General features: G+C 34.0%; 1 long non-coding RNA gene across 1 annotated transcript; it reads left to right on the forward strand.

Annotated features, from left to right (window-relative positions):
• The first annotated feature begins 2,375 nt into the window (after positions 1-2,375).
• LOC140637534 (uncharacterized) lies at positions 2,376-9,942 on the forward strand. Its single transcript, XR_012034628.1, has 4 exons — positions 2,376-2,501; positions 8,547-8,639; positions 9,385-9,444; positions 9,817-9,942. It is a non-coding gene; the product is annotated as an uncharacterized lncRNA (long non-coding RNA).
• The last annotated feature ends 853 nt before the right edge of the window (positions 9,943-10,795 follow it).

A 10,795-nucleotide genomic window follows, 5' to 3' on the forward strand; every position in this document is an offset into this window, starting at 1 on the left:
ACTCTATTAAACTTTTGAAAAGCCAGATATACTAACCCTTGAAATTGCTCTTAATTAGGTTTAATTATTTATATGTATTTGTTGGGAGATGTAATTTTAATTTTTTGAACCTAATAAATAAAACAAAACAATTTAGTATCTATTAATGAAGGTGCCAAATATATAAACCAGCTGCCTTTATTTCTTTTTACGAAAAATAGTTGATTAAAAGAAGTTTCACATGTTGCTGCTATTTTCATCATGATATATACTCCTTACTGTTGGTGATACTGGGGAGTACATGCTCATAGTCTTTATTACTTCTGTTTCAGAAAAGAGAAGTACCAAATGTGGACCACCAGCAGTTTTCAGTTAAGGCAATGTCCTTCTTATTAACCCAAATCTGAGAGGAGATAAAAACAGCAATGGAGTTCTAATTTAGTTAAAAAGTAAAGTAATCATTATCCCTACAAATATACAGTGAAGATATTAACAAACTGATGCTAAAGTTTCTAGGGAGAGACAAAAGACCCAGAAATATGCACACAATATTGAAGGAAAAGAACAAGGCTAGAAGACCAATGCTAGCTAACTTCAAGATTCTCTCTAAGCTCAAGTAATCAAGGTGGTGGTATTAGAAAAATAATAGACAAACAGATCAATAAAACAGAATAGAGAACCCAGAAACAGACCCTCATAAGTACAGTCAACTGATCGCTGACAAAGCAACAAAAAGAACACAGTGAAGCAAAACTAGTTTTTCCAGCCAATGGCTCTGGAACAGCCGACATTCACATGCAGAAAACAAACAAACAAACAAACAAACACAACCAAAAAAATTTAGACACAGACCTTATGCCCTTCACAAAAATTAACTCAAAATGGATGAGACTTAAATGGAAAATGCAAGACTGTTAAACTCCTAAAAGGTAACACAGGAGAAATTCTAGATGACCATAGGTGTGGTGATGCCTTTTTATATACATGATACATGAAATAAATAATGATAATCTGGACTTCACTAAAATTAAAAACTTCCCTGGAAAAAATAGAATAATAATAATAATCTTATTCTTAAAAGAATAAGACAAGCCACAGACAGCGAGGACATATTTGTAAAAGACACATCTGATAAAGGACTGTTATTCAAACTATACAAAGAATACTTAATACTCAACATCAAAAAAAAAAAAAACACAACTTGATTAAAATAGCAACAACAACAACAGCAACAAAACAAGGGGCAGGGTGGATGACAAAGACCTTAATAGACATCCCAAAGAAGACAGAAGGATGGTAAATAAGCACATAAAAAGATTCTCCACTTCACATGTGAGTTACAAAATACCATTACACACCAATTAAAATGATGGAAATCCGGGGGCATCTGGGGGCCTCAGTTGGTTAAGCAACTGACTCCTGATTTAGGCTCAGGACATGATATCAGGGCCTTGAGATCTAGCCCTACACTGGGCTCTGCACTCAACAGGAAGTCTGCTTGGGATTCTTTCTCCCTCTAACCCTCCCCCTGCTCATGATCTCTCTCTCTCTCTCTGTCTTTCTCTCTCTCTGTCCCTCTCTCAACCAGCTGAGCCACCCAGGCACTCCTCTGTCCCGCTCTCAAAATAAATAAATAAATATTTTTTAAAAAATGGCTAAAATCCAGAAGACTGACACCACTGAGTGCTGGGGAAGACATAGAACAATAGATGCTCTCATTCATTGCTGGTAGGAATGCAAAATGTCATAGCCACTTTGGAAAACAATTCGGTGGTTTCTTACAAAACTGAACACACTCTTATCATATGATCCGGCAATTGTACACTTTGGGATTTACTCAATGGTGTTGAAAACGTAGGTCCACACAGAAACATGCACATGGATGATGATAGTAGCTTTATTTATGATTTCCAAAACTTGAAGGTAATCAAGAAGTCCTTCTGACGGTGAATGGAAAATGAAATGTGGTTCATCCAGACAATAGAATATGATTCACTGCTGAAAAGAAATGAGCTATCAAGCTATGAAAGAACCTAAATGCATATGACTGGGTTTAAAAAAAAAAAAAAAAGGCCGTCTGAAAAAGCTACGAACTCTACGATTCCACGTATAGGACATTCTTGAAAAGACAACACGATGGAGACAATAAAAAGATGAGTAGTTGACAGGAAGGGGATTGGACAGGGGTGGTAAACAGCACAGAGGATTATTACTGGAGTTAGAGTACTCCGTATCGTATTATAATGGTATATACATGTCATTATACATTCACTTGTCCAAATGCACAAAATCTGCAACATCAAGAGGGAAACTTAATGCAAATTAAAGATTGGGTGATTATGATCCGTCAACATAGGTTCCTTGTTAACAAATGTTCCATTCTAAAGAGTGGTGTTCATAATGAGGGATTCTATGCATGTGTGGGGAATCCCTGTACCTTCCTCTTAATTTTGTTATGAACCTAAAACTGTTGTAAGAAAATATAAGTGTTAAAAAAAGAAAAGAGAGAGAGAAGAGCAGAGGTGAGTGGAAGAAAGAGGGGTCAAGTTCAAGTTGAAGCTTCTAGCTCATTCCCCAGCTTAGGATATATCCTTGTCTCTGAAATCCCTCACATGCTCCTTTACAACCAACTCCCATATTTTGCATAAGATAGAAAAAATAAACAATAATTCCGTATAGTATTTCCCTCACTCTCTTTTTATGTGCAATTTCCCCATTAATTTTGACTGTGAAATGAATAGACCTTACCCTAAAACTAAAAGGAAAATTGTAGACTTAAAATAATTTAAGAAAACAGTATATATTTTATTATACATATATGTAATATCTATAGATATGTGATATTTGATATAAAAATTGTATAGCATGTGTTTTTTTAATGGCATCATTCAATTCCTCAAAAAATGAAATTGCTTATTTTCTTTCAGTTTATAAAATTTTGAGAAGGTTGAGTGGTGATCGAGCACACACCTACACAAAAATAACATTGTACTATTTAACAAGCTAATCGCCTTAACAATCTGCCTTCTTAAACAGTTCCAAATGTGAAAAGGCTAGGCAAAAATCCAAAAACAGAAAGACAAATCCGGGTAAAATTGCAACAAACAAACAAACAAAGCAAAACAAAACAAAACCCACAAAATAATAATAATAAAAAAAAAAAACATCGAAATGAAACAAAACCAAAAACCTGGAATCCATAATGTGTGGCAAATTTAACACTGATAATTTATGACTTTGCCTCCCTGGACAATAACCATTAGAAATCTTTTAATATAAGTGAGTTTCATGTGATTATTGTTGTCCAACTATTCTATATTTGTAACTTTAATTTTTCTGTTAAATCAGTAATAGCTTAAAAACATTTTTAAAAATTTGAAGTGGCTGAGTTTTGTTTATACCTTTGTTATTGATTTTCGGTTTTATTACCTTATGCTCAGATAAATGGTTTTCTGCCTTTTAAGAATCTTATTCTGTAAAAAAAAAAATAATAATAATCTTACTCTGTGATTTTAATTTTTTCAAATTCTAAGAAATTTAAGGGACACCTGGGGGGGCTCAGTTGGTTAAAAGGTTAAGTGTCTGACTCTAGATTTCTGCTCTGGTCTTGATCTCAGGGTGGTGAGTTTGAGCCCAGCATGAAGCCTACTTAAAAGAAGAAAAAAAGAGAAGAAATTTAAGAAGTCATTATAGGGGCAGAAAAAAATAGTTCCTTCTTACCTTCCAGTTTTTTTTTGTTTATTTATTTTTTGGTTTTTTTGTTTTTGTTTTTGTTTTTTGGCTGGTCTAATAATCAAATTGGCATAATTATTATGTAGATTGACAGGGTAAAAAAAATTCTTTATGTATAAGATCCCTGAAGTTATACCTGCAATTAGGCAGATGAGGTTTAGATGCCATCCTGGACTAAAGAAGAGGATAGGGTCCTGGAGCTTCACAGGGGAGGAGGGTAATTCACAGAATTATACAAAGAGCCCAGAGAGGTTTGCTAATTAAATGTTTGTCCTGCCATACGGATAAGTCTTTCAGATAATGTTATCTCTGGCAATAACTCTTTCTGGGCCAGGTATGAAATCTATTTTTTTTTTTTTTTTTTTTTTTAGGTAGTAATTGGAGAAATAAAAGTTTTCCTTGAATCAGCTGTGTCTTGCTTGACATCAGCCCAAAATAATCCACATTCCAAAGTGGCATATTTTGGGGTTGCATATCCTGACCGCCTTTATCAAACTCTCATCAAGGGGTCATTTATAATATCTCTTTCCTTTAGAGTCACCTGAAGCTTATCCTGACAGTTCTATGGAATTTTTAAGACTTACTTAAATTATCCAGCAATGATAAGTATTTATAATTAAATATATAATTTAAAAAACCTTTTGCTACACACCTGGTGTTAAAGACTCCTGATAGAAATGTCACTAAGTAGCCTTAATCCCCATCTGATTGTGGTCATAAATAAACGTTATTTTAGTGATACCTGAAAATTCAAATATAAAATTCTATTTTAAAAAACCACATTTTTAAGGATTCAATGAGTTTTCCATATATGCATGATCACAATATTTTAGATTACACTTGGATATGATCTCTGCTTTAAATTTAACAAGAGGTTATAACCAAAGCATGAATTTTACTAAGATCAAGCATCAATAGTTTCCTTTAGTAGATGCTTTCTGATTATTGATTGTCCTAGTAAACAAATGTGCTTTTTCAAGTAGTGAAAGCACCTCTTACTACCTCCTTTTAAATAGAACACAATAATTGCACTTTCAGACAATTCCTAATTAAAAATATTCCCAAAGCAATAATAATTTTAATAGTAATAAATAGTAATACTACTATTATTATTACTAATAATATCTTTCTCAGATTAGGCTGCAGTAACAAACAAATCCCAAATATCCATGTCTTAGAACAACAAAGTCTTTGCCATGTTCAATTCATTATGTTTGGCTGCTGGTCATTACTTTTTATTAATTGTGAATCTTATGGGAAGGAGCAGAGCTTACCTAGGACATGTCACTTTAGGATTAAGGAAAGGAAACATTTTCTGAGGATAGTGTTGACATGAAGATCCTAAATACATGTCTTTGGGAGAACATATGAATGCCACTTGGAGGCGGGTGGGAAACACCATGGACACAGGGCTCCATCCCACGATCCTGAGATCATGACCGAAGCTGAAATCAAGAGCTGGATACTCAACAACTGAGGCACACAGGCGCCCCTAAAGGTTCAATCTTAACAGATACTGCCAGATACTTTTCTGAAGTGGTTATAACATTTCATATCCCACTAGCATTGCATGAGGTGCCACAGCCATGCTTTTTCTTGGTATTTTTCCTCTTTTGCCTTTTAACCATTGTTATGAAAGTGTATCATCACATCCTGGTTTTAATTTGTATTTCCTGGGAAACTTCTCAAATGGGACAACTTTTCACATACTTACTGACGTTTAATATATTATCTTTTGTAAAATGTCTATTGAAATGCTTTACGTATTTTAAAAAATTGTGTTGGTTGCCTTTTTCTTACTGATTTATAAAAGCTTTAATAGATTATTCATCCTTTGTTGGATATATATTTTGCAAATGTCTTCTCCCACTTGGTAAGTTGCCCTTTAATTCCCTTGATGATGTGCTTTAATGAAAAGAAGTTTCTATTTTAATATCATCTCATTATCAATTTTCAGTCATATTTAACAATTTCATGCCTGATCAAGAAATATTTGCCTATTCCTACATCACAAAGATGCTTTTCAATGTTTCCTTCTATGATATTAATTGTTTTACCATTCATGTTTATATGTGTAATATATCTGGAATTGATTTTTGTTGATGGTGTGAAGTAGAGGTCAAGACATTTTTCCAGATGGATATTTAATTTATCCTACACAATTTATTGAAAAGATCATTCCTATCCGCATTGCACTACAGCAGCACTTTTCTCATATATCAGGTGACCATATATGGGCCGTTTTTGGATTCTATGTTTGTTTTAGTGATCCATTTTCATATTTATTGTATTGATTCTATACTGTCTCCCTAATCATAAATATTTAGGGTATGTCTTCATATTTAATATATTAAACCTTCCAAGTATTATAACCCTATTGTAACAAAGTACCACAAACTTATTTGCTTAAAGCAACAGAAACTTGAGAATGACATCATCAAGATAGCAGAATAGTAGTCCCAGAAGCTCTCATTTCCTCACAGAAACACAGATTTGATGGTGATATATGGACCAAAATACCTGTATGTGAATTCCAGAATCTAGTGCAGAAGTTACAGTACCCCAGACAAACACAAAGATGAGAACAGCCACATTGAAATAAGTAAGAAGAAGAATCTCAATTTCCTTGAATCAATCCCGACCCCATGCCAGCAAAGCTCAGTGCCAAGAGAGAACGTCCTGCCCGGCCTGTGACTTCTTCCTCAGAGAGAAAGAGAGAGTGGAGCATGAGTTCAACCTCCTGGTCATTTAAAGCTGCATGAGGGACAGATTTTTGTATTTGCCTCACTTGAAGCACTGACTAAATTGACATGGTTTGGATGCATGGGAGTTGCTGAGAACAAAGGAAAGAAGCAGGTAGCTTGTTGTACCTGGCATGGGTTTGTGCAATTGGAAAAGGCACACAGTGTGAGAATTCTCCCCTGAGAAGGAAGGACACAGGTGGAATGTACATCCAACTTTCTTTCTTTCTTTTTTTTTTTTTTTTTTTTTTTTTTTTTTTGTAGGGAAGATGACAAAGGACTGGTTTCTGTCATGTGTGCCTTGGTGTGCTAACAAGATGTGAAATACTCTAGACTGAGGGGCTGTTGAGAACCAAAAGGGCTGGGCCAGGCGTGGGGGGGGGGTGGCGGGGGCTGGCATGCTGGCGTTCAGTAGACAGACAGTAGAGGGAACAAGGGATTAAAAGCTTCTAACCCCCTCTTCCAACCCCCTACAAAGAGAGAGCAAATTCTCTCTTTAGGAATCTGTATGTACAAGTTGAGAGAACATGCATCTACAGAAAAGGTTTCAGAGAACAGAAACAAAAACAAAACAAAATAGAAAAAACAGAACAGAAACAAATAAACCAAAACCCAAACCCAAATAATCCAACTAAAAATGGGCAAAGGATACAAACAGACATTTTTTTTTTCAAAGACATTTAAGTGGTCAATTGATACATGAAAAGATATTCAACAACACTAATCAGAGAAATGCAAATCAAAATCAGAGTGACCTCACATCTGTTAGGATACCCAGTATTAAAAAAAAACAAAAACCAAACCAAACCAAACCAAACCAAAAAACCCCAGAAAATGACAAGTATTGGCAAGAATGTGAATAAAGTAGAAGTCTTGTGTACTGTTGGTATAAAATGGTACAGTTGCTGAGGAAACAGTATGAAAGTTCTTTCAGAAACTTAAAACCAAAACTACTATATGATCAACCCAGCAATTCCAAAGTGAAATATTTAATCAAAAGAATTGAAATCAAAATCTTGAAGAGATATTTGCACTCTCATGTTCATTGTAACGATATTCATAATAACCAAGATATAAAAACAACCTGTGTATATCATCAGATGAATGGATGAAAAAAACTATGTATGTATAATGGAAAATTATTTAGCCTTAAAGAAAGAATATTGTCATATGTGACATCGTAGATAAACCTTGCGGACATTATGTTAAGTGAAAAAAGTTAGTCACATGAGGACAGATACTGCATGATTCCACTTCCATGAAGTATTTGAAATAGTTGAACTCATAAACACAGAACATATAATGAGGTTTCTAGATCCTGAGAAAATAGGGTACTGCTCTTCAGTGTTATAGAGACTCAATTATACAAAATGATAATATCACAGGTATATGCTCCGCAGTATTGACCTGATAGTTACCAATACAGTACCAAATACTTAAATATTTGTTCAGAGAAGACCTAAGGTGTTTTTAGCACAATGAAAAATAAAATAATACATTTATTATCTTACAGCTCTGGAAATCAGAAATCTGGAATGGCCAAAAATCAATGTGTTAGCAGGGCTGTGTTCCTTCTGCAAGCACCTGTTAAAGAATCTGTTTCCCTATCTTTTCCAGGTCCTAGAGGCTAGCTTCCTTGGCTCATAGGCCATTATTCTGTCTTCAAAACCTTCAACATAATATTTCCAGGTCTCTGACACTGATGCTCCTGAGAACTTCTATTTTGGGTCTACCCAGACATAATCTTCCCACTTTAAAATCCTTAATTTAATCACATCTGCAAAGTCTCTTCTGTCATGTAGGGTGATGTAGTCTAAATTTTGAGTGTTTAGGATATAGACTGCTTTGGAGGTAGGTGCGTTATTCTGCATTATTCTGACTACCATAGTCTACTCTATGGCCTACAAAGATTTGCATGTCCCACATACAAAATCAGTTCATCCCACCCTAACATACTCACTGTATTACAACATTAACTCAAAGCCCCAAATCTCACTTAAGTTTCATCACCTCAAGAGTCCCAAATTTCATCATATAAATCAGGTATTGGTGTCTGATACAAGAAATTGGAAAAATTTCTTTCTCCATCTATAGACCTGTGAAACTCAAGAAATCAGCTATCTGATTCCCAAAGCACACCAGTGAAACATGCATAGAACTAATTCTTCGTACTTCCCATTTTAAGAGGTGAGAAAAGAGAAGGGGGGAATAAAAGTCATTGGTTCCAAGCAATTTCAAAATCCAGCTGTATGTTAGACTTCAAGGCATAGGGAAAATTCTTTGGGTTGTGACTCCACCCTCTGTGATTGCAGGCAATCTGTAGATTAATGAAGAGAAATTTTACTAGGCATCTTTTCTGTATTGAGTCTTTCAATCCACGTACATGGTGTATTTCTACATATATTTAGTTAATTAATGTCTTTATTTTTTTAAAGATTTTATTTATTCCTGAGAGACACAGAGAGAAGCATAGACATAGGGGGAGAAGCAGGCTCCATGCAAGGAGCATGATGTGGGACTCGATCCCGGGACTACAGGATCATGCCCTGAGCCAAAGGCAGATAGATACTCAACCGCTGAACCACCCAGGCATCCCGTAATTAATGTCTTTAAATAATTTTCAGTTTTCAATGTAGAGGCCTTGTACATAATTTTGTTAGATTTATTCCTTGGTATTTGAAAGATTTTAATTCTGCTATAAGTTATGTTTTTAAAATTTTATTTTCTATTTATTGCAGTTGTATAAACATGCTATTTTATTTTTACATTGACCAAAGTGCTTAATAAGCTTAATACATCTAGCAGTTTTTCTGTATTTTGATATTTTCTACACACACAATCATATCATATCTGAACAATGAAATTTTTTCTCATTAACAACTGTGTTTTGTATTTCCTTTTTTTTTTTTTTTTTTTTACCTAATTGCACTAGCTGGGACTATGAGTATACTGTTGAGCAGCAATGGTGATAGGAGACATGCAGACTCAAGAGGTAATTTATTAAGAAAGTTTGTAAGTATAAGTGTATGTTTATATCCTTCATCAGGTTAACAAGTTCCATTCTCCTCAAGGTTCCTAAGAGATATTTTCATAAATAGGTTTTGAATTTTATCGAATCTTTTATTTTAAATGATCAAATAATTTTCTCTTTTATTCCATTAATATGGTTATATGAGTTACATTTAAATGCAAAACCACTCATATTGTTGGATTAACCTCCACTTGGTTTAATGTATATTTCTTTTTTCTATATTACTGGATTCAAATGCTAATGTTTTGTTTAGAATTTTGCAGTAAATTGATCTTTAATTTTCTACTTCTATAATATTCTTATGTTGGCCTTGTGTTTGTCTCCCAATACAAGGTGAAAAGTCTTTACTCTTTTCCTGATATACAGAAACATGTGTAAAGCTGGTCATTTATTCCTTCACTTTTGAAAGATTATTAGTGAAGACCACCAGTCCTGCTGTATTGAGGGAAGGTTTTAATAAAAGTTTATATTTTTTAACAGATAACTATTCTAATGTGTATTCATTCTTTTAGTTTTTGTTTAAAAGTATTATTAAAGAATTTACCCATTTATATAAAGTATCAAAATTTTAAAAAAAGATTTTATTTATTTATTCATAAGAGACACACAGAGAGACACAGGCAGAGGGAGAAGCAGGTCACCTGATGCAGGTGACTCCAGGACTCTGGGATCATAACCTGAGCCAAAGGCAGATGCTCAACCACTGAGCCACCCAGGTGCTCAAATTATCAAATTTACTGATGTAAATTTATTCATCTTATAAATATCTAAATTTCTAAAGTCCATAATGCTTTTTATATTTTTAATGTCTCTGTGATGCTATTCTCCTTTCACTCTTGATATTGAAATTTATGTTTTTACTTCTTTTATTATATAGTCATGCTTAGGGTTCATCAATTTTATCTATCTTTTTAAAGAACAATCTATTGGATCTATTTTTATTGTATATTTGGCTTCTTTATATTTAATTCTCTTAAAATAGCTATGAAACAAACTTTTAATGACTAAATCATTAATTCAATCTACTAATGAATGAACTGTAGTACTACGTAATAAAAGGCTGTAGATCTTTCACATGATGTATCTTCCACAACAGAGGGTTGCTTTTCTCTATGGTAGTATGTATAGAGCAGAAGACCTCTTCTCACAGTCTAGTTGGAGTTGGAGGTGAGTTGGATTTTGGCTGGTGATCAGTTAAAACTCAGTCTATTTCTAATTTACTTCCCCCATCCCCAGAGCTTGACCTTTTCATTGTGACCCTTTTTTTTACTTAGCTTTTCAGTCCTAAATGATTATAGGATATTTAGTTCTG

The sequence above is a fragment of the Canis lupus genome, chromosome 8 (genome assembly GCF_048164855.1).
Source record: "Canis lupus baileyi chromosome 8, mCanLup2.hap1, whole genome shotgun sequence".
In the NCBI taxonomy this organism is placed as follows: Eukaryota; Metazoa; Chordata; class Mammalia; order Carnivora; family Canidae; genus Canis; species Canis lupus.